The sequence below is a fragment of the Pongo pygmaeus genome, chromosome 16 (assembly GCF_028885625.2).
Source record: "Pongo pygmaeus isolate AG05252 chromosome 16, NHGRI_mPonPyg2-v2.0_pri, whole genome shotgun sequence".
In the NCBI taxonomy this organism is placed as follows: Eukaryota; Metazoa; Chordata; class Mammalia; order Primates; family Hominidae; genus Pongo; species Pongo pygmaeus.
In genome coordinates this window covers 99,684,016-99,708,823 of record NC_072389.2, presented here as the reverse complement: position 1 = coordinate 99,708,823, position 24,808 = coordinate 99,684,016, and the positions used below count along the sequence as shown (strand labels likewise).

Sequence of the window (24,808 nt, the reverse complement as noted above, 5' to 3'; positions counted from 1 at the left end):
TTTTGCCCTTCTGTATGCTCTTGGGGTTGCGTTGTTTTACCTACATAGTGGAAATACTATGTAATGATGAGATACTCTGGCTCTCTTCCCAACTCTACTTTCAGTGACATTAGATTGGCAGCCTAAAATCCACCATGGTGAGAATATTTACACCATGAAAATTGAAAAAAGCTAAAAACACTACTTGGTCCATTATTCTGCTGCTTGTCTCGACTTAAGAAATTGACTATGGAGCAATTATTTATAATGTAAAATAAAATATGTCAAGTCTGTAGCCATTACATGGTGAATTGCACAGGAAATTAATGAAATTATATTTTGCAGTATCAGAAAACTGTCTGACTCAACAAAAAAATGAGTAAGTAGAATTTTGACATACATCTTGATTATTTCACTTCCCTTTGATTAACTCAAGTAAAAGAACACATCAATATTCATGTTGAAACTTCACTTGGTTCATCAATTGCAGTTTTAGGTTGGCTATAGACACAGGAAGTCAGACAAAATCAACAATAGCATTCTGTGAGAAACAGCTGGTAATATGGAATTTATAATAAAGAGTACTGTATATTTTATTATTATTAATCAGTTGTCTGCCACATATCCTTTATATGGATAAAATTTATAATAAACATGTGGTGTCCGGAGTTGGTTCCTTCCTGTGGGTTCGTGGTCTTGCTGATTTCGAGAATGAAGCTGTGGACCTTCTCGGTGAGTGTTACAGCTTTTAAAGGTGGCACTATCCAAAGAGTGAGCAGCAGCAAGATTTATTGTGAAGAGTGAAAGAACAAAGCTTCCACAGCATGGAATGGGACCCAGCGGGCCACTGTGGGGTAGGGTGGCCAGCTTTTATTACCTTATTTGTCCCCTCCCATGTCCTGTTTCTGTCCTATCAGAATGCCCTTTTCTCAATCCTCCCTGTGATTGGTTACTTTTCAAATCCTACTGATTGGTCCATCTTACAGAGTGCCGATTGGTCCATTTTACAGAGCACTGATTGGTGCATTTTACAAACCTCTTGCTAGCTACAGAGCACCAATTGGTGCATTTTTACAGAGCACTGATTGGTACATTTTACAAATGTCTCTTGTAAGACAGAAAAGTTCTCCAAGTCCCCACTCCACCCGGGAGGTCCAGCTGGCTTTACCTCTCAATGTGTTTACACTTTTATCTGCATTTTTCCCCAGAGAGCTGGTCATTAAACATTTATCAGCACATCATTGAGTAGAATCCAGACAATAATTTAACAGCAGAAAATGGTAGGGTGTAGTTGGGAAACTTAGTGGTGGGACTGTGAGAATGGAACCTAAAATCATAATTGATTTTACCTTCAGATTGGACAGCAGATAGTCCACTTAATAAAGCAAATGTCAGACTTTCTGTGTGCTTGATGACAACAATGTAATAAAAGTCAGTGAATGTGGCTGAGCGTGTTGGCTCATGCCTGTAATCCTAGCACTTTGGGAGGCTGAGGCAGGGGATCACTTGAGGTCAGGAGTTCGAAACCAGCCTGGCCAAGATGGTGAAACCCTGTCTCTACTACAAATACAAAAAAATTAGCCAGGTGTGGTGGCAGGTAGCTGTAATCCCAGCTACTTGGGAGGCTGAGGCAGGAGAATTGCTTGAACCCAGGAGGTGGAGGTTGCAGTGAGCTGAGATTGCGCCACTGCACTCCAGCCTCAGCGACAAGAGAGACTCTGTCTCAAAATTTTTTTTTTTAAAAAAAGGCTTATACCCTAAGAAATATATGTATGCAGTATTTGTGATATATCAGTTTGCAAATGTGATATGTGATGGAGATAACAAGAGGGAGTGTCCCTCTTTCTACCCCATGTACTCACTCACCTTCACCTTTTTGGGAATAAACTAAAAACACAAAGCATTGTTACTCATATGTAAACCATGTAGGGAGTATCTCTGATGTTCTGGACCAGCACACACTCTTCAGGATTAGAGTCCAGAACTCTGAAGATGAAGGCATTATGCCCCAGAGAATAAGAATGTTGAGTCACAGCATTTTTACAGGGGATTCAGCTACCATCAGCCTGAATGCCTCTCCAAGGTGACTCCAGAAATCCAAGGTTCTAGCGCACAGGCCCTCTCTTCCTCAGGAATGCTGTTCAAATAAATCCCCTGCCCTCCTCTCAGGCCATGTTCTGTCTTGTTGCGAACCAAGGAGGAGCAAACAGCCTAGCTGCCTTCCACGCTGAGCAAACTGTGTTTTAGTGAAAACAGCAATTTCACAAGAGTTAAAGATGAGGAAACTTCTTGGCCGGGCACAGTGGCTCACGCCTGTAATACCAACACTTTGGGAGGCCAAGGCAGGTGGATCACTTGAGGTCAGGCATTTGAGACCAGCCTGGCCAACATGGTGAAACCCCATCTCTACTAAAAGTACAAAAATTAGCTGGGTGTGATGGTGTGCGTCTGTAATCCCAACTACTCAGGAGGCTGAGGCAGGAGAATTGTTTGAACCCAGGAGGTGGAGGTTGCAGTGAGCCAAGATGGTGCTACTACACTCCAGCCTGGACAATGGTGTGAAACTTGGTCTCAAAAGAAAAAAAAAAAAGAAAGAGGAAACTTCTTTTAAGACTGATTCAGGCAACGGTCTGGGTCAAATAATAACCACAGTTAGTCTGCCTCTCATACACGTGAAAGTCTACAGAAACATAGAAACAAGATCCCCTTGTTTAAACTAACTCCAAATAAGGTGATCCAAATCTGGTACCCAAACTCATCGTGCAGGTGTAATAAACAGCACTTCCAGATCAGAATGAGCCTTAATGTATCATCTGTCCTCTGTGATGGCATGATGTACCTCCTATGTCCATTTCTGGACCCTTGCTGTTGATAGCTATCAACAACAATGTTTGAAGCAGTCTGAAGAACTTTAGAAAGGCAACCGAAAGGCTATTTGGGAATTGCTTTTGAATACAAACTCTATCCATCTATCAATCTATGCCCCCATCTCATAGAGCTAATCTGATTGAAGTCTTTTTACTAGGGAGCCAGGCAGACATGATTTTTTACAAGCTGAATCACCTGGGGTTTAAAGGTGCCTGCAAGAAGTTTGTTTGTGAACAACTGGATCTGCATGCAGCATTGTGTGGAGGGGAGGGGGCAGCAGCAGGAGAATGGAGAATGCTGCATGGTCTATGCTTTCTATTCAAATATGCAGCACCTGGGACATGCAACAATCATCCAACAATAAGTATTTATTGTGCGTGTACTCTATGTCAGGCACCTAGAATGATTCTAGGCACCTGAGATGTATTGAAGAACTGTTTCTGAAGAGCTTATGCTCTAGTGACATGATATTGCATATAAAAAATACATATGTATATATTTACATATATAAATCTAGAACATATATATAATGAGAATATATAACTACTATATATACTATAACATATAACTATGATATTCTATATACTACATATAGAATATTAAGCACCATATATACTATATTCTTTATACATAACATTATATACTATATATACTATTATATTCTATATATAGAATACTATATATATACAACTATATTCTATGTACTATATAGGATATGTAATTATATATAATATATAATGAGAATATAGTAGTTATATGTTATAGATCTATACATAGTATACATATAGAATATATATTCTCATATATAATTGTATATATAATATATTATATTAATATATAATACATTATATTATATAAATATAATCTACATTATATAATATATAGAGTGTATTTTAACAATATAATATATACTAATATATCATATATTAGTATATATAGTATATAGTATTCTATATATAGAATATAGTAGTATATATAGCATATAATATTCTATATATAGAATATAGTAGTATATATAGTATATAATATACTATGTATAGTATAATATACTATATATAGTATATATAGTATATATAGTATATAATATTCTATATATACTATATATAGTATATAATATTCTATATATACTATATATAGTATATAATATTCTAGATATAGTATATAATATTCTATATATAGTATATATAGTATATAATATTCTATATATAGTATATAATATTCTATATATAGTATATATAGTATATAGAATATAGTAGTTATATGTTATAGTATATATAGTAGTTATATATTCTCATTATATATGTCCCAGATTTGTATATATAAATACATACATATTTATCAAATATCATGTCACTAGAGCATAAGCTCCTCAGAAACAGTTCTTTAATACATCTCAGATGCCTAGAATGGTGCCTGGCATAGATTACATTAGATTAAGTTTCATATAATCATGTGAAATTACATAAATTTATATAATCATATATGAATTATATAATTATATATAATAGTATATATAATATTATATTATATATACTATAATAATTATATATTATTATAGTATATATAAAATAATATATTATAATTATTATATTATTGTATATCATATATACAGTTATATATAATGAGAATATATTATATATACTATATATAGAACTATAACATATAAGTACTATATTCTCATTATATTATATATAATTATATATGATATATTATATATTATATATTATATATAGTATATAGAATATAGTAGTATAGTATATAGCATTCTCTATATAGAATATAGTAGTATATATAGTATATAGTATTCTATATATATACTATATATAATATATAATGAGAATATAGTGGTTAATTATACTGTATTAAGCCAGTTAGATATGTCTCTAGCCAGGGAAAAATGAGTTCATCAGTTCACTAGAGGACACACTGGTTGGTTCTCCAACATTTGTTCCTCCTTTTCCCTGTAGACAAATGGTTTGCATGGGCTGAGTAGACATCATGAATTGTCTAATCCAGTTATGGTAATGCCATCCTCCCTGACAGAGTGATTAGTTCAGGAAATAAAGCCTAGGGCAACCACTGGTCACAAGGCAGTCCAGTCAATGAAATGCTCAGGAACATCGCTGGGAGCTGCGGAACATCCACAGTCTCTCTTTTTTCATAGATAGTGTGTTGCATGGTTGAAGTAGAAACACAGAGGTGGGAAAAGTTGAAAGACACACAAAGAAGTAGAGCTGGAGCCCTGATTTAAAAAAAAAAATGTGCCTGAAACTTACTTCCTCTGCAGACTTTTTAATTGCATAAGTAAATAAATTCCCTTTAATGTTTCAGCTAGTTTAAACTACTTTCATTCTCTTGCAACCTGAACCATCTTAACTGACACAGCAAGATGTGGCACTGGGGTTTGGAAAAGTATGTCAGTAACTCAGTATTGTAAGGAAGTGGAAATATGTGCCTGGCCATGTCATCTTTGCATATTTCTCCTCCCAGGACCATTCTATTCCTGGCCATCTCTGTCACTTCACTGGAGAAGCCATGAGTAACGTTCTCAACTTCCAACATTCCTCCCTTATGGTTAGTCTTTGCCCCAACACGGCATGGTTCTGAGACATATTGTCCAAATAATCATTCAATTTCCCTTAGGAGAAGGAGGGGAAAAATAGGAGGGAATCAGTAAGGAAGATTCACCAGATGTATTTTTTTTTTTTTTTTGGCAACTAACAGAAACATCTGAGCAGTTCAAATCCAGCCCTTTTCTGTTAGAGAACACTTGCTGCTGATGTATATTAGTTATATTTTGTTGACATGTGTTTTTAATAATAAAGATGATGATGAGAAAACCCCCAAAAGTTGATAGCAAACAGAAAAATGCTAGTACTGACAAGGATTTGTTTTTTCCCTAAAGCCAGGGAGTGCATTTTTGGGATGACCTGGGGTCAATCTCCATCATCAAAATCTAGCTGTTCTGAGCATTTCTCTGCCGAGTACATTTCCTTTAGTGAATAGAGAATTATTTACTTTAAAAAACCTCTCTAAGCCTTTACTCTGAATTGCAACCACAAAGGTAAAAATGCTCTTGTTTTTGTCTGGGGCATTTCCCCCCACTATCTGCTGTATCTTATTAAATCGTTCAGCGTCTGTGTTCATATTTCATTATTTTTTTCACAGATGAAACATTTTGTCAGCTGTCAGAGACCTTGAAAAAGTGACTATTTTAAGACATCTGGCTTGATTACTGGGGACACTGAAGCTGAGGTCTTCCAGAAGAGCAGACTCACAACAAAGTCTTGTTCTTAACATTGTCTCAGAAGAGGCAGTCTTTAATACCTCATCTCCAAACATCGTACCATGTTTACCTCTGGCACACGCCAGCCCCCCATTGTAACCAATTGCTCCAGCTTGGCTCACTCGCTCAGCTCAGAAACTCAGGGCTCAGCCAGCTCTCCTATTTAGCCCAGCACTGGGGCCAGCCTGGCTCTAACTGGAAGCCACCTTCAGTTTGCATTCCGACCTGCAGCTCTCACCTTCATAAGCCAGACTTTCAGAGTATAACAATAACTTGGATTAACTTAAATATTTACAAACTTTGGGGGGTTTTGTGTACTTTATGTATGTTCATTGTAGAAAATGTCCATAAGGAAAAATTCCCCATATCCTACATTCCAGAGATAACTACTACTAATATTTTATGTATGCATTTTCAGATTTCTTTGCAAATATTTTTTCAACCTCATACACAAATATATATCCGTCTATATCTATACCTATATATCTGTATGGATATGGATAAATACATTTTTAAATATTCTAATGCAGATGTATATGCCAACATAATATATAAATAATTATACTATGCATATAGTTTTATAAGGTACTTTTTTTATTTTCCACAAAGAAACTGTATTTTATTTTCAGTAAATACATATGTATTTTATCATTGTTAATGAGATGAGGTATTCAATTATATTAATATCTCATAACTTACCTGTAATAAATGGACATTTTATATGATGACCCAGTTTTTTATTATTAAATAAATTGATGCTTCAATTTTAACCAAGTTATGTCACTATCATCTAGGATACATTCTTAGAAGAGCATTTTCAATGTAATAGGATATAGATACTTTCTAAAGTTTTTGCTACATATCTGTATTTTGCTCCAGAAAAGTGGTACAAATTCATGCTTCCAGCAGTCGTGCATGAATCAGCTTAAGCTTTGACTGTATTTAAATGTTATCTCCAGGATCAATGATTAGAGAAATCATGAAGATGGCTTTTATGTTACCAGTCAGTTACTATTCAACCAGGTCAACAGTGGTCAGTACCATTGTTGATGTTACAAAGGTTGTGAAATCCTTAACGAAATGACATAATTTAGTACCAAATGACAATTTGACTTAAAGAAAATCAGACATAAGATTCATAATATATTTGCAGGGCAAAAAGCACCCTAGCTAAAACCAAAAATATGTATTTCATGTAATTTTAATCACAGATACAGCATTCATACGCGATGCATTGAGATAGGGCCCCAAATAAGTAATCTTTGCCTAAATTTTCTCTTTGGTTCTAGGCCTGTATTTCTCTCTTAGTGCAAGATATCTATCTATCTATCTATCATCTGCCTATCATCTATCTATCTATCTATCTATCTATCTATCTATCTATTGTCTTCCTCTATATAGTTACGTAATCCCGTACCTCCAGAGTCCAATTTCCAACTCTTTTCCCAACTTTCCGATTTCTGTTATGAAGACTGTCAATTCTTCTGTTTGACATGTCTGAACTGTCTTTAGCATATCAAAATCATTGCATTTCTCTGTAATATCCCTGCTTTATATTTCCACAAAACAAAATCTGGGCTTCATGTCTTTCTCTCAACATTTCTGGTCTCCTTGCTACCTGGGTTTTTCCCATTTCTCATTCACTTGTTATTTTATGACTAATTTTTAAATATTCCTGAGTTGTGACTCGGACTCAGCTACTTGCCACATCAAATGCTCTAAATGACTCCTGACTGCTTTCTGAAACCCAAATATCGTATCTGGGTATCCCAGGCCTGAATGCTTTCATCCCATTTAGCTGTCCCGTGATGTCCCTCTCAATTCTTCCCTTCACGCATTCTCCAGTCTAGCTGAACTGGAGTATTGCTGTGCTCTGAACATGTTCCACACAGTTTTCATTTTAAAATTCACCCCGATTATTCCTTCTCCAGGATGCTTCTGCTCATCTACTAGTCCCATGTCTTTACTATCTACTCCACCTTTAATATTTCTTTAGAGTTTTAATTCAAAAGAGACAAGAAGCCTTCCTCCAATGCATTTCTACTACGTATTATTTAGTCTTTGGACATGATAGGCATTTGTTTCCTTGTATCATCCCTATGGTTAGTCAGTTCAGCCGCTTGTGAGCAAGGGCTATGACTTGTTTCTCCGTAAATCTCCTGTAGTTACCGGGTGCCTCGAGTAGAACAGTTGCTCTAAAATAGCTGTTGGGTGCCATGAACGTAGGAAAGGCTAGAAGGGGAATTCGGTAGGCTAGTGAGTGTTAAAAACATGCTTTAATACTTGAAAAGATTGAAAAATGACTTTCATGCTCAGTGGAAACTCAAGTCATGTTAGATACTCCAAGTTACATGATACATTTTATACTTTTAGAAATCTCAGAATCTAGGAAGTGACAATGGGTTTCTCACAGATAAGTTAACTCTATGAGGGCTACTTTTTATTCCAAGTGGCTGTTTTTTAAGAGCCAGTGCCCTAATAAGGCTTTGCTTGATCATCCTGTACAGTGATGAGGCTGTTCAGAAATTGCACTCCTCCCCTTCCAGTAACTAGCGTGCCTCACCTTATGTGACTTCTTCGTTTTTCTAAGAGAGAGAAAAAAGTCCCTTTAAATTTCATTGGTATTCCTTTTTTTTATTTCTCAAGCTCTTATTTCTTGGAAACCTGTAACACCTTGTCCTTCACAACTGGCATGCTCCAACTTGAATGGGTCTATGAGGAAAAGTAACTTCCACTACTGATAAGGTTGCTGCCCCAATCCACAGACCCCAAAAGGATAAGGAAGACAAGACACCTAAAAGATTTATGACATTGTTTTTGGTTTTCATATTTTTACACTAATTTTGAAGAAGCATAAAAACGAGCATTTTACTGGTAACTCAATTTCTACCAACGAGTGGAGTTGGATTTAAGGTAGTGAATTGAACAAGAATCTTGGGTAACAAATTCATTGATTTTGTGCCTATATGATTATTTTAATACTGATACTAAGTCATGATACTCAACTGCTCAAAAACCTTCCGTGGGTCCCCACTGTCCCTAACATTTAGCCCACACATGACCTGCTAGCCCCTTTTATAGTCAAGCTATACCTTGACTTGAAAAGTATACCTTCACAGTCTTACTTCTAAATAAAATAATGTAGGCATGTGATGCCAGGCTATAACATTTGGGTTAATCCAGTAAGCAGTTGGAACCATTTACCACATTTAACATGGGGAGTAGCTGAGTCAGAGCCATGCCCTAGCGATAAAGGAGTAGAGGAGTAAACAGGAGCCCTCCATGAGAGGGAGATGGGCGCATTCACAGCATCACTCCTTGCATCCTTTAAAGGTTCCACTAGTCTGGATGCTGATTCTGGTACTCTAAACCCTATCCAATGCCCGTATTTGTGCATGAAACATTTCCAGGCTATTTCACCTTAAAGGGACAAATAATTCCCTTTTTAGGCATTCTATAACACAAATAGTCTGAGAGATCGTAGAAGCATTCAATTTGCGATTGCTTTGCTATATATCATTGTCTTACATGATCATTTAATGGGTTTTTAATGCATATTATTTGTTTCTTTGATTAGATTATAAGTTCCTTGAGACCTGTGATTATATTGTACACATCTTTAGAACCAAGGGACAAGTTTACATAATGTATTTACTGTAGATATGCTATCAAAATTTGGCAAATATTGTTAATGCATAATGAAGTTTAGTTTGGGAAACGTGATTGCTGTGTTACCTCTGGCTCCCTCTAGTGATGCCCAAAATATAACATCTAGCTGCACATTTCTGTTTCATCCCATTTGTTGGAATTTTACAACTATCAGATGTGATGCATAGAACAAATTCAGCTGCAAGCAAAAAAAAATTATAATTATAACAATATTATATATTAAATGATTATGTGAGACAGTGATCATGTAAGACCATGATAGCAAAGTGATAGCAAATTGAACACTTCTATGATTGCACAGAAAATTTGTGCTATAGAATATCTGAAAAGGGAATAATTTGTCCTTTTAAGGTGAAAGGGACAATAAATTATTGTTGTTTTTTTTTGCTTTATTAGTAATATCATAATTATTACAGCCAAAGCGCATCAATCTCCTATTTGATGCCAATGGCTGCTGAAGACAATGATACGTATTTTCTCACCTACACTGCATGAGAATCATGTGAGATAGCTACTATTTTCTTCCAGCATTTACAGGTGAGGAAACCAAGACACAGCAATGTCTAGGGACTTGCCTAAGGACACACAGTGGGATTTCCCTCATTCTAGTGTGGACAGATTGGAGCATGTGAATGGATACCTTGAAACTCTGGAATAACTGGGCTGTTGGCCGGTGTGCTTTACCCCTAAATCTTACTCAAGAATGGATGGTTCTGACAAACACATGTGCACAGCAGGCAGTACTTAGTTTATTTTGAAAAGAATTGAACAACTGCATATGGCAATGGAAATAAAGGAAGCTTGTTCAAATGGCCAGTCTACGTTCAAATTTCTAAATGAGGTAACTATTTCAGAATAAGCCTTATTTTGTATTGTTTTGCCTATGAATTGACCTAACTAAAAATTAAATAATTTGCATAGTAATAACACGTACCTTCTCATCTGTTAGTATCACAACTCAAATGGAATTAAAATTAAAAATGTCATATAAAGTGGGAAAATAGTATCTAATGTTAGCATTAGTATTGATCTCTTATTGTATGAGAGAGAGAATCATATCACTAAATAAAGAACAAAGTGCATAAATTCAAAAGAGAAGTCTCTTTCACATTCTATGTTACCTTCTTGCAGGGAGGTAAATAACGTAAGTAGATCTTACCTGAATGATGGTAGATTTTCAATACAAATCTATATTTTCATACAAATATACATTTTTCAATACAAATCTATATTTCAACACAAATATATATTTTAAGTATAAATTATACATTCTCCCTTGCTAGACAGCACTAATATTTTTTGAAAAACAAAACAAAACTTAAAATCTCTCTGTCTCTCTTTTCCTGATCATACATTATTATTAACAAGAGGCATCTGGTTCCCATTAATATTGAGAGAAGAAATCTATCTTAGGAATTATGGTTTAAGTTGAATTGTAGGGCAGGAGAATTAGCCATCCGTCCTGCTTCACATGCATTTGTAGTCATGCTAATCACCAGCAGGAATCAAGTCAGTCTCTCTCTCAAAATGAATTAAATAATGTAAAAGCTCTTTCACTGCATCTAGGGCAAGTGAGCCATATGTGCATGTGAGATCGAGAGCATGAATGTGTGTGTGGGGTGTGTGTGTGTGTGTGTGTCTGTGTGTGTATGAGGAGACGGGGAAAGGAGGAGAGCAAGAGAGGAAAGTCCTTGGAAATAAGCCATCATGTTGCCGTTCATAGCCAATACTCCATCTACTACAAGAAAAACATCAGGTCTTACAACTTCTCCATGGGTTTATGAGTTCTACTTTTAGGGATTATCCAGGTACTTGGAAAGGTAGTCAGAAAATAAATGATTTCTCATTAAAAAAAAAATAAAATGGAATTTGCAGAGCCAAATGAGAAGTCTCCAGGAGTAAACAATGGCCTGTAGCAGCCAAAAGATGTAATGTGAGTGAAAAGCAGGGCTGCTTAATGCCCAGAACCCTTAAGTCTAAGCAGATAGAATTAGATTTGCAGCCTCTGCCTGCCAATCGTTTGCTCTGTGACCCTGGAAAAGTTGCTTAGCTTTTCTGAGCCTCCTTTTCTTCACCTGTAAGTGAAATGATTGGTATTTATGTCACGGGACCATGGTAAAGACTAAACTAAATGAGACCTTCTCTTTGAAATTATTTTAAGGCCCACAGTGTGGTTGAAGCTCCCAATAATACTTGGATCCTCTTTTGGTTTCTTTCATCTTACCTTGGGAAGGCCTGTCACCAGTCTGTCACCTGCTTGAAATATCTGCACGTAGCCACGCTAGTCTCACATAATGGCAGATCCTGATTACCTTAGATGAAGTAAGATAAACAGATCAGAAGCTTCAGTTCTGCCTGGACTAATTAAATAATGGCTTGTTCATCTACATTTTGGCCCCCAGCCAGATGGGAGTCAAATATGCCAACCTTGATGTTGCCCATGAAGATGCATGATTTCCTTCTTTGCCAAAGGAAAAAAAATCAAGTTTGGGTGACAGTTCCTATTTCTTAAAAAGTATCTGGGTGTGCATGTATACCTTCTTTTGCTTTTCTTTCCTCCCTTCCTTTTCTCTCTCTCAACCCTTTCTGCCATTAAAAAAAGGGTTTGATTGTAGAAAATGTCAACTGAGTTTCTCATTTTAATAAAATAAGCACCGAACTTAAGTGGGGGGAAAAAGCACTTTATGAAAATATGTCTCTCTTGCTTATGAAGTTGAAATCTTGAAGTAGTTTGTCATGGTTAAAATTTGGCACAAAGCACTGAATATCCTTTGAATGATAATATTAAGATAGAGGTCAAAAGAAGAAGAAAATTGTTCCACAGAAGGCCATTAGATATTCCCATAGGAAAAGTACTATAATGGTCCCATAACTATACACTGTTGAAACCACTGGCTCACAAAATGCAGACTAATGAAATGAGGCTTGTTTTATACTCTTGCTTCATTAGATTTCAGGTTCAGAAGTGAAGGGTTATAATATGTGGCCAGATGGGCTAGGAAAGCAGTTGGAAGAATAAAAGAGGCATCAAGGAGAGGTCAGATGTTCCAGAGTAAGAAACTTCTCATAAAGCAAATGGAAATGTAAATTAAGCCATGGCAATATGTCACAGGGGCATAATAAACCTTGACATTTCCATAATGTGTGAGAACAGTTATACCCTGTGCTCTGCAGATCATATTTGTGAGATATTCTCTTGGATGAGGGCCATTGACAAGTGTTATCTTTAGAAATTGTCTTCAGTAGTCCAGGAATGGGAAGCAAAGACTCAAATCGAGTTGTGGGGGAAAGAAAAGTTATCCTCATTGACTGAATGCCAGCTGCCTGCCAAGTACTACGCTAAGTGCTTTCCATTTTGCTCAGTCCTCAACAAAAGTTTTATGCTTTCAAGATTGTTAGCACTTTCTTGCAGATGAGATAACATAGTACTGGTACTACTAAATAATATGTCCCAGTCAACATGGCTGATGAGTGATAGCACTGAAATTTTACCCGAACCTTGATGAGTTTAGTAATGTTTATTTCTTCTCATTACAGCAAGTCTGCCATAAAGAAGTAATTTATTTATCTGGAATCTGAGATGACTTTTCTAATCCAGCACTCCCAAAATGTGCTAAAGAGGACACTAGCCTTGGGATTATTTCCCAAAAAAATCATTGTTGTTTAATGTGTGTGTCCTTATATATTCTTTGGTGTCTTTTCAAAGATTTGAATGCTTATTAGCTTACTTAAATTTCTGACAACCCCTATGCTAAAAGAAATAAAGCTGTTTAGCTTCATTTAACTGAACTTCAAAATTTTCTTTTGACCACAACACCTTTAAATCTCTGATTGAATCAGTGCTCAACCCAATATTCTTTGAGAAATGCCATTCCAAAAACCAGCGCGACATTCCTAATCTTCCTCTTGTCTGGTTGTTTCCATTGGCAATGGATTAACAAACATGCAGGATTGAAAACTCATGGCCAGTAGGAGAAGGACCTCTTTCATTAAAAAAGTAGTAGTCAGGGTACATGGAGCAGACCAACGTAGAACATATTTAGTTTTGGATTTTGATAAACAGAGTTCAAATCTAACCACTGCCTCTTCTTGGATAGGCAAACTTGGACAAGATTTAATCTCTCTGAGCCCTGGTTTCCTCATCTGTATGATGAGAATCATAAATCCTACTTAATAAGATGATTATAAGGAGAAGATAAAATAATAATAATGCCTATAAAATGTTCTGTAAACCATGAAGAGCTAAGTGACATTATTTAAACCTTGCTATTTCTTTAAGTAGTCTCATTATTTCTTCATGTGTCTTGTCTTTTGTTATTGTAAAATCAATTGCAAGACATAAACATGAATGTTCTGAGACCTCAGGATTATACCAGTTGTGTGAGTAGTTAGGAGAGGAAGTAAAGTCAGCAACAACTTTCCATGGACTTTTACTGTGAAATTATAATGATGGTAAGACTGCTTTAATGTGATATGTAGTATTTGTCTAAAACCAAGACTTACCATGATATCTAAGGCCGAAACAGTGGGCTCTAGGGAATCTCACTTAAACATGTCACAATATTCTTACTACTCCTATTAATTGATTTTATTCAGAAAATTCTAGACAACACATAATTTAAATCATATAAAATTGTTTTCATAGGTCAAGAGTGGGTGAATAAAGGACAAGAATAGACATTTCTCAAAAGAAGGTAGACAAATGGCCAACAAACATACGGAAAAATGCTCAGCATCATTAGTCATCAGGGAAATGGAAATTAAAAGCACAATGTGATACCACCTTACTCCTACAAGAATGGCAATTAATAAAAAGTCAAAAAAATAGGTGTTGGCAGGATATGAGGAAAAGGGAATGCTTATACACTGCTAGTAGGAATCTTAATTAGAACAATCACTATGGAAAACAGTGTGGAGATTCCTTAAAGGGCTAAATATAGATCTACCATTTGATCCAGCAATTCCACTACTGGGTATCTACCCCAAGGAAAAGAAGTCATTGTATGAAAAATACACTTGCACTTGTTTATAGCAGCACAATAAACAATTGCAGAGATGTAGAAGCAATCTCAATGCCCATCAACTATTTAGCAGATAAAGAAAATGTGGGACGGGCGCGGGTGGCTCACGCCTGTAATCCCAGCACTTTGGGAGGCTGAGGCAGGCAGATCACGAGGTCAGGAGATCGAGACCACGGTGAAACCCCGTCTCTACTAAAAATACAAAAAATTAGCTGGGTGCGGTGGCCGGTACCTGTGGTCCCAGCTACTCGGGAGAATGGCATGAATCTGGGAGGCGGAGCTTGCAGTGAGCTGAGATCGCGCCACTGCACTCCAGCCTGGGTGACAGAGCGAGACTCCGTCTCAAAAAAAGAAAAGAAAAGAAAAAAAAAAAGAAAATGTTATATATATATATTTTTTTTCTTTTACATTCTATAGTATGTGGAATACTACTCAGCCATTAAAAGGAACAAAATAATGTCTTTTGCAGCAACTTGGATGGAGCTGGAAGTCATTATTCCAAGTGCAGTAACACAGGAGTGGAAAATCAAAAACTGTATGTTCTCCCTTATAAGTGGGAGCTAAGCTATGAGTAAGCAGAGGCATACAGAGTGATATAATGGACTTTAGAGACTAAGAAGGGGGAGGAGTGTGGGGGAGCAGGGATAAAAAACCTACACATTACGTACAAGGTACACTACTCCGGTGATGGGTGCACTAAAACCTCAGAATTCACCACTACATAATTCATCCATGTAACAAAAAACCACTTGTACCCCAAAAGCTACTCGGGAGGCAGAGGTTGCAGTGAGCCAAGATCGCACCACTGCACTCCAGCCTGGGCGACAGAGCGAGGCTCCATCTCAAAAAAAAAATTTTTGAAAAAAAGAGTGGGCCAGGCATAGTGGCTCATGCCTAGAATCCCAGCACTTTGAGAGGCCAAGGTGGGTGGATCACAAGGTCAGGAGTTCGAAACGAGCCTGGACAACATGGTAAAACCCCGTCTGTACCAAAAAATATACAAAAAAAAAAAAATCAGCGGGGCATGGTGGCACATGCCAGTAATCCCAGTTATTTGGGAGGCTGAGGCAGGAGAATCATTTGAACTTGGGAAGCAGGGGTTGCAGTGAGTGAGCCGAGATCGCACCATTGCACTCCAGCCTGGGTGACAGAGCAAGACTTTGTCTCAAAAAAGAAAAAAAGAGTGGGTGAATATTAGCGATTTCCTATAGCTCCACCTAAAATACATCTGAATATCTACAAGAAATAATTCTAAATGCCCTCAAGCTGCACACTTGTGGAGTAAGCAAAGAATTCTTTAGGAAAAGAGTACAATTTAAGTGTCATATTAAAAACTTACATAATTTTTTTTCTTCATACAATTTTGATAAGTTATGTGAGGCCATTTAGTGAACTGGACCTTTATGGAGAAAATTGCATGAGTTCCTCACAAAAAGGTGGAACCAGCTTGAGTCTCTGCTAAGATGTAAGGTTGACAAGGACACATGGTTTTTCTATTCACTGCCCTGCTCTGTTGTCTAGAATTGATCCTGCTCAACCAACTTACAGGTGGTTGGTAAATATTAGGTTAGTGCAAATGTAATTGTGGTTTTACCATTGAAAGTAATGGCAAAATCCACGATTACTTTTGCACCAACCTTAGACTTGCTAATGAAGTTAGCAAGTGAATGGATAGTCACCATATGAGTGTGTATATTATAGGCATTTGTCTGCAGGAAGTTCAAACTTCCCCATGTATTTGATATTGCCCATACCAATTCTTGTGATTCAAAATGCCATGTCCCACTTCACCTACTACTAGCCATGTAATTGAAAGCAAGCCGTTTCTGTGTATGACTCCCATGTTTCAAGTGGAAATAAAAGCATAAAATGAAACCATTTTCTATGATTTTGTGCCTAGTACACAGTGAGAATGAAAATCAAATTCCATCATAATGTTACGATCTCAATTCCTTCTTTAACCAAAACAACCAAATTGCAACCTCATTCTATTCCCTCATCCAGTGTTCTTTAAACAAAAGACAGTTACCTTACAGTGCTTCTATTACTGACTCACAGGAAAGAATCTGGGAAAATAAACGAACTCTAGTTTTCTGGGAGGCCCTGTACAGTGGTATGGATAATATAAAAGCTGCAATTTATCAAGCATTTGCTCTCTGCCAGGTATTATCCCTGATATCCAGAGACGGCATCTACTGCCCTTCATCTTGACCCTCGGCTGACTTGTTTGTAAGAAAAGAAGGTGGCAGTATGGGTTCCAAGGCTAGGTCAGCTTCCGCTGTGGTCTCTTGGACTCTCCTGGAACCCTGCTACCATGCTCTAAAAAGCCCGAGACATGTGGAGAGACCATATGCAGGCATTCCACTTGAAAATCCCAGCTGAGCCCAGCCTTCAAGTCATCCCAGCCCAAGCTCCCAACCTGTAAGTGAGGAAGCCTCTGGATGATTCCAGCTCCCAGCTGTCCCTGTCACCCAAGCTGTTCTCCAGTCTTACTAGCTGAGGCCTCAGAGGCTGTGCAGCAGAATCAGACCACCTCTGATGTGCTCGGTTTAAATTCTTGCCTCACTTGTAAATTATTATTAATCCTTTCTGTCCTCCACAGGCCACAGCCATAAAGTCAAAAACAAATGGGAATTGGCCTTAATTGGAAGGAAGTCACTGATTCCAGAATTTATTTTGCTGTGAGAAGGAAGAACATTGACATGGAAACACTCATTTTGAAGTTGACAGAATGCTGCCTGGAGGATTCTAAGAGAAAAGTATCATGAGTCGTCTACCATGCAAAGGGAAAGATAGTTCTTATTATAATCATCCTGCCTAAAAGAATCCCAGCCAGTCAGTATAAATAAATAATCAGGAACCTGGGGAAGAGCCAAAGGTCCCAGAGAGCAAATTGTATCTATTAATACATTTTTAAACAGATGGAAGATAAATGAATAGTGTTTGGCATGGAATTGCCATATATTTTTAATACAGCCATTCATCAGATTGCCTTGGATGGTCAGTTGGCGGGCAAGGAATAACTAAGGGAACGGAGCTAGGAACAACCAAGTTTTAATCACTCCCAGTGGTTGCTAGTCTCTTCCCAAATAGAGTTAGGTGAGTCTCAGACTTACATTTAGGAAGCATCTGTAACTGACTAAAAGTATAAAAATTAGATTCTGGGGGAAAAAATACCGTAAGTGAAAGACAGTGTTATTTTTTATGAGATGTAAGGGAAAGACAAAGAAAGAAACATTTGTTAATGATAGTATCTTCAGACTTTTTTGGAAGGTGTTTTTGTTTGTTTGTTTGTTTGTTTGAGACAGAATCTCACTTTGTCGTCCAGGTTGGCATGCAGTGGCGCCATCTTACCTCACTGCAACCTCCCCCTCCCGGGTTCAAGCAATTGTCCTGTCTCAACCTCCCAAGTAGCTGGGACTACAGGTGCATGCCACCATGCCTGGCTAATTTTTTTTAATTTTTAGTAGAGACAGGGTTCCACCGTGTTTGTCAGGCTAGTCTTGAACTCCTGACCTCAAATGATCCGCCTTCCTCGGCCTCCCAAAGTGCTGGAATTACAGGCATGAGACACCACCATGCCAGGCCATAAAATCTTTCCAGAACATTTGTTACCCTATATCTTCCTTGCCCATTCCCTACCTTTTTCCAGTGTCATGTCCCTCATGTTCCTGAGGATCCAGCTCGGGCTATGCTCATTTATTCATTCTCCTGGCATTTGTTGAGCTAAGTTTAGACCAGATGTCATGCTTGGTGCTACATTAACAAAGTCAAATAGTATAGCTTCTGCCTTCAAGGAACTCCTTATTTAATGGGAGAGACTAATGCCTACATAGACCATTGCTGGATAGTGCAATAAGCCTTCAATAAGGACACACATGCCGAGGAACCTAGAGAAGCATACAAGAAGGTGCCGAGCCCACCCTGTGTACCTCAAGAAAGGGCTTCCACAAGAAGTTCTGCCAGTCCTAAGGAATGAAGAGGATGGAGTAGGAAAAATCGTGATGGGGGAGGAGGAGAGTGAGCAAGAAGGGATCATTATCAAAGCAAGCAGGTGCCAGTGAGCAAGAAGGATCATTATCAATGCACGCAGGTGCCCGGAGAGTGGGAGAGATAAGAAACAAGAATTGTCTGGCAATTGCAATTTCTCCTTTGAGTAGCACATCTTGACAGCCTTTATTCTTTAATTGCATTTTGTATGATCTCCCCCATAGCACTGCTACATTATCAAATCCTTCGCTATCCTCAATATCGGTCTGTCTCCCTGGCTGGGTTATAAGCCCTTTCAAGGAGGGGCTATGTCATTTATCTGAACATCCCTAGTTCCTAGCTCAGTATTCAGTATATGCCTAGTGATTTTGCATGCCTGCGTTTATTGTCAGTGTAAAGCACCAACTGATCCAGCTAGTCAATAAAATGGGTCTCTGAATTTGATTTCGAACCCAAGCGTTTAACTGGAATAAAATTGATTGCTACCAGGTTGATACCACTGACTTATCTCAGAACCCTGGCTTCCCTTAATAGGATTGACTCACACGATAGGGAGGGCATTTTCAAATCAGGAAGACCTTGATGGAACTCTGCTTTGCTCCCTGACAACTGAGTGCCCCCAGTGCTTTCCACCCCTTTGAATCTTGTGGTTCGTAGCTGTAAAATAGGGAGGACAATACACTCAAAGGTTTGCCATGAAGATTCAGTGAATAAAGGATTGGAATCACTTCCTAGTGATTGGTACATGCGAGGCACTTAAAAGAAGCGAGTTGTATCTCCTTGGATCTCACCTCCCTTCTTTCCAGCTTCTATCTTTTATGAACTGGCCTGAAGGCCATAACCAAAGAGAAATACGAATCATTAATGCAGCTCCTATTTCATTGCTGTAGGCACCAGTTACTGAATTCTAGCTGCTGGGCTCTTTGTATACATTATTTCCAATTATTTCAGAGCACAGCTCTGTAGGAACTGCTTCTGGTTCCCTGGTGAAAAAACTGAGATCATCTGCCCAGTTCACACAGCTGGGCAGGGACTGGAATTGTAACCAGGAAGTGGGTTTGAGTGAGCCTGTGAGAGCTGGCTACTAAGTTTTCAGAAACTCCATGAGCCGACTGTTAAACAGAGCCATTCTCTAAAATTAAATTATTCAGGCTTACAATTAATTTAATTAAATACATTACATTAAAAAACAACGAAAACCCATCACTACATAATTATTTTCTATATTTTACTGTAATTTATGTCAAGAGTCAGCAGAGAGTCAAGAATCAGCCTCCCGGTTATGCTTGGCCCACCACCTCTTTTTGTAAATAAAGTTTTATTGAAAGACAGCCGTGACCATTTGTGGAGGGGGTGGGGGGCGGGGGGGGGGGTGCTGTCATGTGCCAGGGGCTTTAGATAAGCAATCTCAGTCAATTTATCAATCTAACATTAATCAGTCACAATATTGACTAATAGGATAGAGTCAGAGCACCTGGGATTTAATTCGCACCCAGTCCTAACTTGGCAAGTGTGACTTTGGGGAAGTGGTTTAACTGCTCTGTGCTTCAGTTTTCTACATCTGTACAATGGTATCTTGTGTCTTGGTTCCTGGGGAATCAAACAAAAAACTGCTTACAGAGACCTTAGAAAAATTTGAGGCACTAGCAATAGGACAATAAATGTTGGTCATTATAGTTTGATCCTCTCCAGGAAATGGTAGGTCAGAGATCATCCCAGGCTAGCCAAGAAATGGCAAGATCAAATGACTCACCGCAGTACACTAAGGACAGCAGCCTAGATTCAAACCCAAATCTTTCCGATATTTAAATCCATGCCATTTCCAATAGACCATGTAAGGTCTAAATCACAGAGCACTCATCAGGGACCCAGCCCTGTGCTCAGCCCAGTTAATTGGAGATTGGGTTTTTAGTAGGAAAACAAGAGAGATTAGGATGAAGAGGGTTATTGGAACTACACCATAGAGGTTTTTTTTTTTTTTTTCTGTAATCCCAGAAAAAGGAACTTGTACTAAATTTGGAATGTGCTAAGGAGCTATCAAAAATTTCTCAGCAGTAGAGAGACATGGTTTGTTCTGTCATATTATGTAGAAATCTGCTCCCAAATCAAGTAACAGTTGGTTGTGTTGGGTGACTAATCAAATCACCCATCTGTGGGAAAGTTCCAGCTGCTTCCTGCGTAACCCACTGGGTCCTCTGGCTGAAACTCACTTAACCAGTGCACGTCTCTGTTGGTGGTAGCATAGTACACACTGCTTTCCAAGAAAGATCAATCCCCTCGGAGCATTTTCTACTCTTTCCTGTCTTTCATGATCACATCCCAATTAATTAAGGAAGTCTTGCCAACTACTACACCTTAAAGCTTTCCCTCCCTTCAGGCCCCCTGGAAACTACCCTCATGTCCAGCACCCATGGTCTCTCATGATGGCTGGAAGTCTGTGTGGTACAGTGGTTATGGCTCTGTGTCTTTCCTCACCAGACTGCTTGGGTGGTGTTCCTGCTCTGCCAGGTGGATAGAACACCTTGGGCAAGCTACTTAAACTTTCTGGCTCAAAATACTATTGAGGAATTTAAAAAGTTAATACTACTAATGTGCTCAGAACAGTTCCTGGTATACAGGAGGAGCTCAATAAATGCTGTTGCTGCGGATACTTATAACTAGGTTGACAACGTCTTGTAACCCAATATTTGTGGATCCAGAGTCTCCTCACTCAAAAGCAGTGTCCACATTAGTACCTGGGTCATATTTCTAAAACACTTGCCACCTCTCCAGCCCACTCTGCTACCAAACTACAATTTCTTAATGTCTGTGCCGATCTTGCCTACACTATTTACATTAATGTTGCTTAGTATGAACCTCAGATATTCGTCATTATACAGCTCTATACATCCCCAGGGACGTCATGCTTTATTCTCTTCCTGCCACTTTATGCTTCAATAAGTACCAAGTACTTAAGATCCCCGGAACACGCACCACTGTGTCCGCTCAAATTCATGCGTCTTCAGAAGAGTCTCTTCCTTAGAGAGATTAAAGATCACTGTATTCAGGTCTTCTTTTCCTAATATTCAATCTCACTCTTATTATGATCTATTTTTCTTTGTAGCACTTGTATATTATACATTTACTTTTATATTTATTACGGGTCTGTAGCCCCTACTGGAAAAAAAATACTTGGCAGACTCCTTGTCATACTCATCCCTGTATCACTAGCCCCTAAAAGGGTGTCTATTCATCTAAAATTGAGTTTGGGTGTACCAAGCTCCAGCCAATCTAGTAAGTCCTAAGTTGAACAAAAGAACAAAGGACAAATGATGGTATAAATAAAGGGATATCTCGTGCCTTTGTGCTTTTCTATAGCCTAGTCTCTCTGAAACAAAAGGCTTTCCCACCCTGTCTTCCCTGAGAACTCTGATTCATGCCTCAAAATCTGTCTCAATGACCAACTCCACCGTAACACTGAGGCAGGAGAAAAATAGAGAAAATGAGGCCGGAGAATAGCAAAGGGAATTAAAAGTTGGATAAAGAACAGAATAAGTAAAAGCAGAGAACAGACGTAAGGTGAAGGGACAGGTGAACAGGAAGCGAGATAAAAAGCAGAGGTTCAGCAGCCAAAAAAAAGTGAGATAAAAAGTTGAGCAAGGACCCCAAGGCCAGCAAGACTGCGACCAAACCAGTAAGAGGCAGCGCTTCAGAGATGGGCATGCGCATTAGAGAGAAAAAGTATCCTTAACATAACCTTGTATGATAATCAGCTACTTAAGGTTCATGCCTACGGGCTGCATACCATGCACGTACTTAAAATTTTGGGATAGAGATGATGCACAAGGGCACAGGGGCCAAAGTAACTAAGCAACACACCTATCAATCTAAAGGGCAGACACTGGCTAGAGATTAGGCAGCCTTGGGAAGAGAAGAAAAAAACACATAAAAAGACCCAAACTACACCAAACGGATGCTGATCTCATCTCACAGAGGTCAGTTCGCTCTCCTGCTCCGAGAGTGTAATACTGCGCTTCATACACTTTCATTGCTTTGCTTTGCTATGTATGTGTCTCGTCCAATTCTTTGTTCGGGACACCAAGAACCTGCAACTGAGTGGCACCATCTGGTAGCAACACCACCCTTGATTTTCACTCTAAGGTAAAACTTTCTACTTCTGCTGTTTTTGTGACTTGGACTTACAATGACCACAACATGTGCGAGTATTTAAAAAGTTGTCCCATATGTAGCCCGTAAGACCCTGGGGGCAGAGCAGAGACGGGACTTTGACGGGGCCAGCATAGACTTGGACGTAGGCATTTGTGACCCTTAGTAGAGGTTGCTGGATTGAACTGTGTGCTCCTAGAGGTCCTTAGAATGCCTTGCAGATGCCTGATATGACAGGGGGAGAGGACTGTGCAGGATCTCTTCAATCACAAATTCAGAGCCTCCAGGTCACAGGACAGAATCAGCTACCCACATCTTTCATCAGCCTTGGCCTTAGGGATCTGCAGCTTTGCTGCAAAAGAATCACAGAGGGCAGATGTTAATGGTGGCCTATGTTTGCATTTAGTGAAGAAAATTCGGGGAACTTGTATGCAAAATTAGCCCAAGCACCCAGCTCATGGCAGCCAGCCAATTCTGTCTACTAGTCTCTTGTACCCTTCCTTTCAAGGTTTTGAAAAAGTCAAAGGAAGCCCAAAAGAATTTTCAGTGCAAAGCAATTTGCATGCCAGAAATGCCTTTTCTCTCTTCCAGTTAGGCCCTTCTTCTCCTTATTATTGTTATTATTATTTTACATTGTGCATAGATAGAAAGTGGACTAAATAACTGGGGAAGATGAGTTTGGTTGTACAAATTCCTGCTGACCTAGTGAATAAATGTTAGCAATAGAGGCCAGTGAAAAGGAGAGGCTGAAGGGATATGGGGGAAAGAAATTGATAGAAGATGAACTTTTCACATTCAAGGTTAATTCTGGCCAGAGATACCAAAAAAATATATATATATATATATATTTTCACCCCTCAACTCTAGGAACATAGCTTGCATCAAATGTTTCAAAGATTGTTTTAAATCTTTTCTGTGGCTTCTATAGGAACCCCTAATCCCAGGTCTCTCTCTCTCTCTCTCTCCCTCTTTCTCTCTGTCTCTCTCTCTCTCTCTCTCTCTCTCACACACACACACACACACACACACACACACACACACACCTCATCCTATCCCCCATTCTTGTCCCAAGTTAATCTCTTTATCCTTGCCATCCCTAAAATTGTTGTATATGTTCTTATGGCAGAGACTAAAGATGTGGTCACATTGGATATTTTCTTACAAAGAATAAACCACTAGGACATAATCCCCAAAATGCCACTTTTCGGCCTGAGCTGGGATCCCTGGATGCAAGCTGCCACTATCCAGTATCTAGGTAGGAAAAGTATTTCTGACAGGATGTGTCTGAGGATATTTTGCCAAAAGCAGTGAATATTGGGCCAAAAGCAGTGATTATTGGGAGAATAGAGGGCTCTGATGAAAGACAAGTTCTCACTCAAACACAAAGGGTGAAATAAAGGCATTTCATGGAGACAGAATGGGGGAAAAGTCCCATTTTTCTCTGGTTTTCTGTTCCCTGTGAGAATCAGAGTGAGCACAAAACCATGAAAACAATAGGCCCAGCTGCAGGGGCAATAAGGCAATTTATTAGGGAGATGACATTTTTAATGAGAAACACTTGCTGGAGGAGAACAAAAGGGCTTGTTTGGTCAGAAAGATGCTCTTGAATCTCTTCTGAAGTGCATGAAAAAGTAATTTCATTTACGCGTCATACCCTGAGCGGTGGAATTTCCTCAGGCTCCAGATGTTGTCCGGCGCAGATGCTAAACAAATGGAACAAATGTCCTAAAGGTTTTTTTTTTTTAAGCAACTCAAGGGAATTTTATGAGCTTTGTGGCCAAGAAAATCATTAGCGAATAATGAGCTTAAGAAAGAAAGGCTGAGGTTAGCAATATGTTGCTGGACATAC

General features: G+C 38.5%; 2 long non-coding RNA genes across 2 annotated transcripts in view; one reads left to right on the top strand and one right to left on the bottom strand.

Annotated features, from left to right (window-relative positions):
* The window catches only part of LOC129014206 (uncharacterized), a 157,988-nt gene that overhangs the window by 50,338 nt on the left and 82,842 nt on the right, over window positions 1-24,808 (bottom strand). The window lies entirely within an intron of this gene.
* Window positions 1-24,808, top strand: part of LOC134738246 (uncharacterized) — a 205,247-nt gene that overhangs the window by 102,316 nt on the left and 78,123 nt on the right. The window contains exons 3-4 of the long non-coding RNA XR_010123849.1: window positions 5,338-5,421; window positions 24,086-24,214. This is a non-coding gene — a long non-coding RNA (uncharacterized LOC134738246). The remainder of the gene's footprint in view (window positions 1-5,337; window positions 5,422-24,085; window positions 24,215-24,808) is intronic.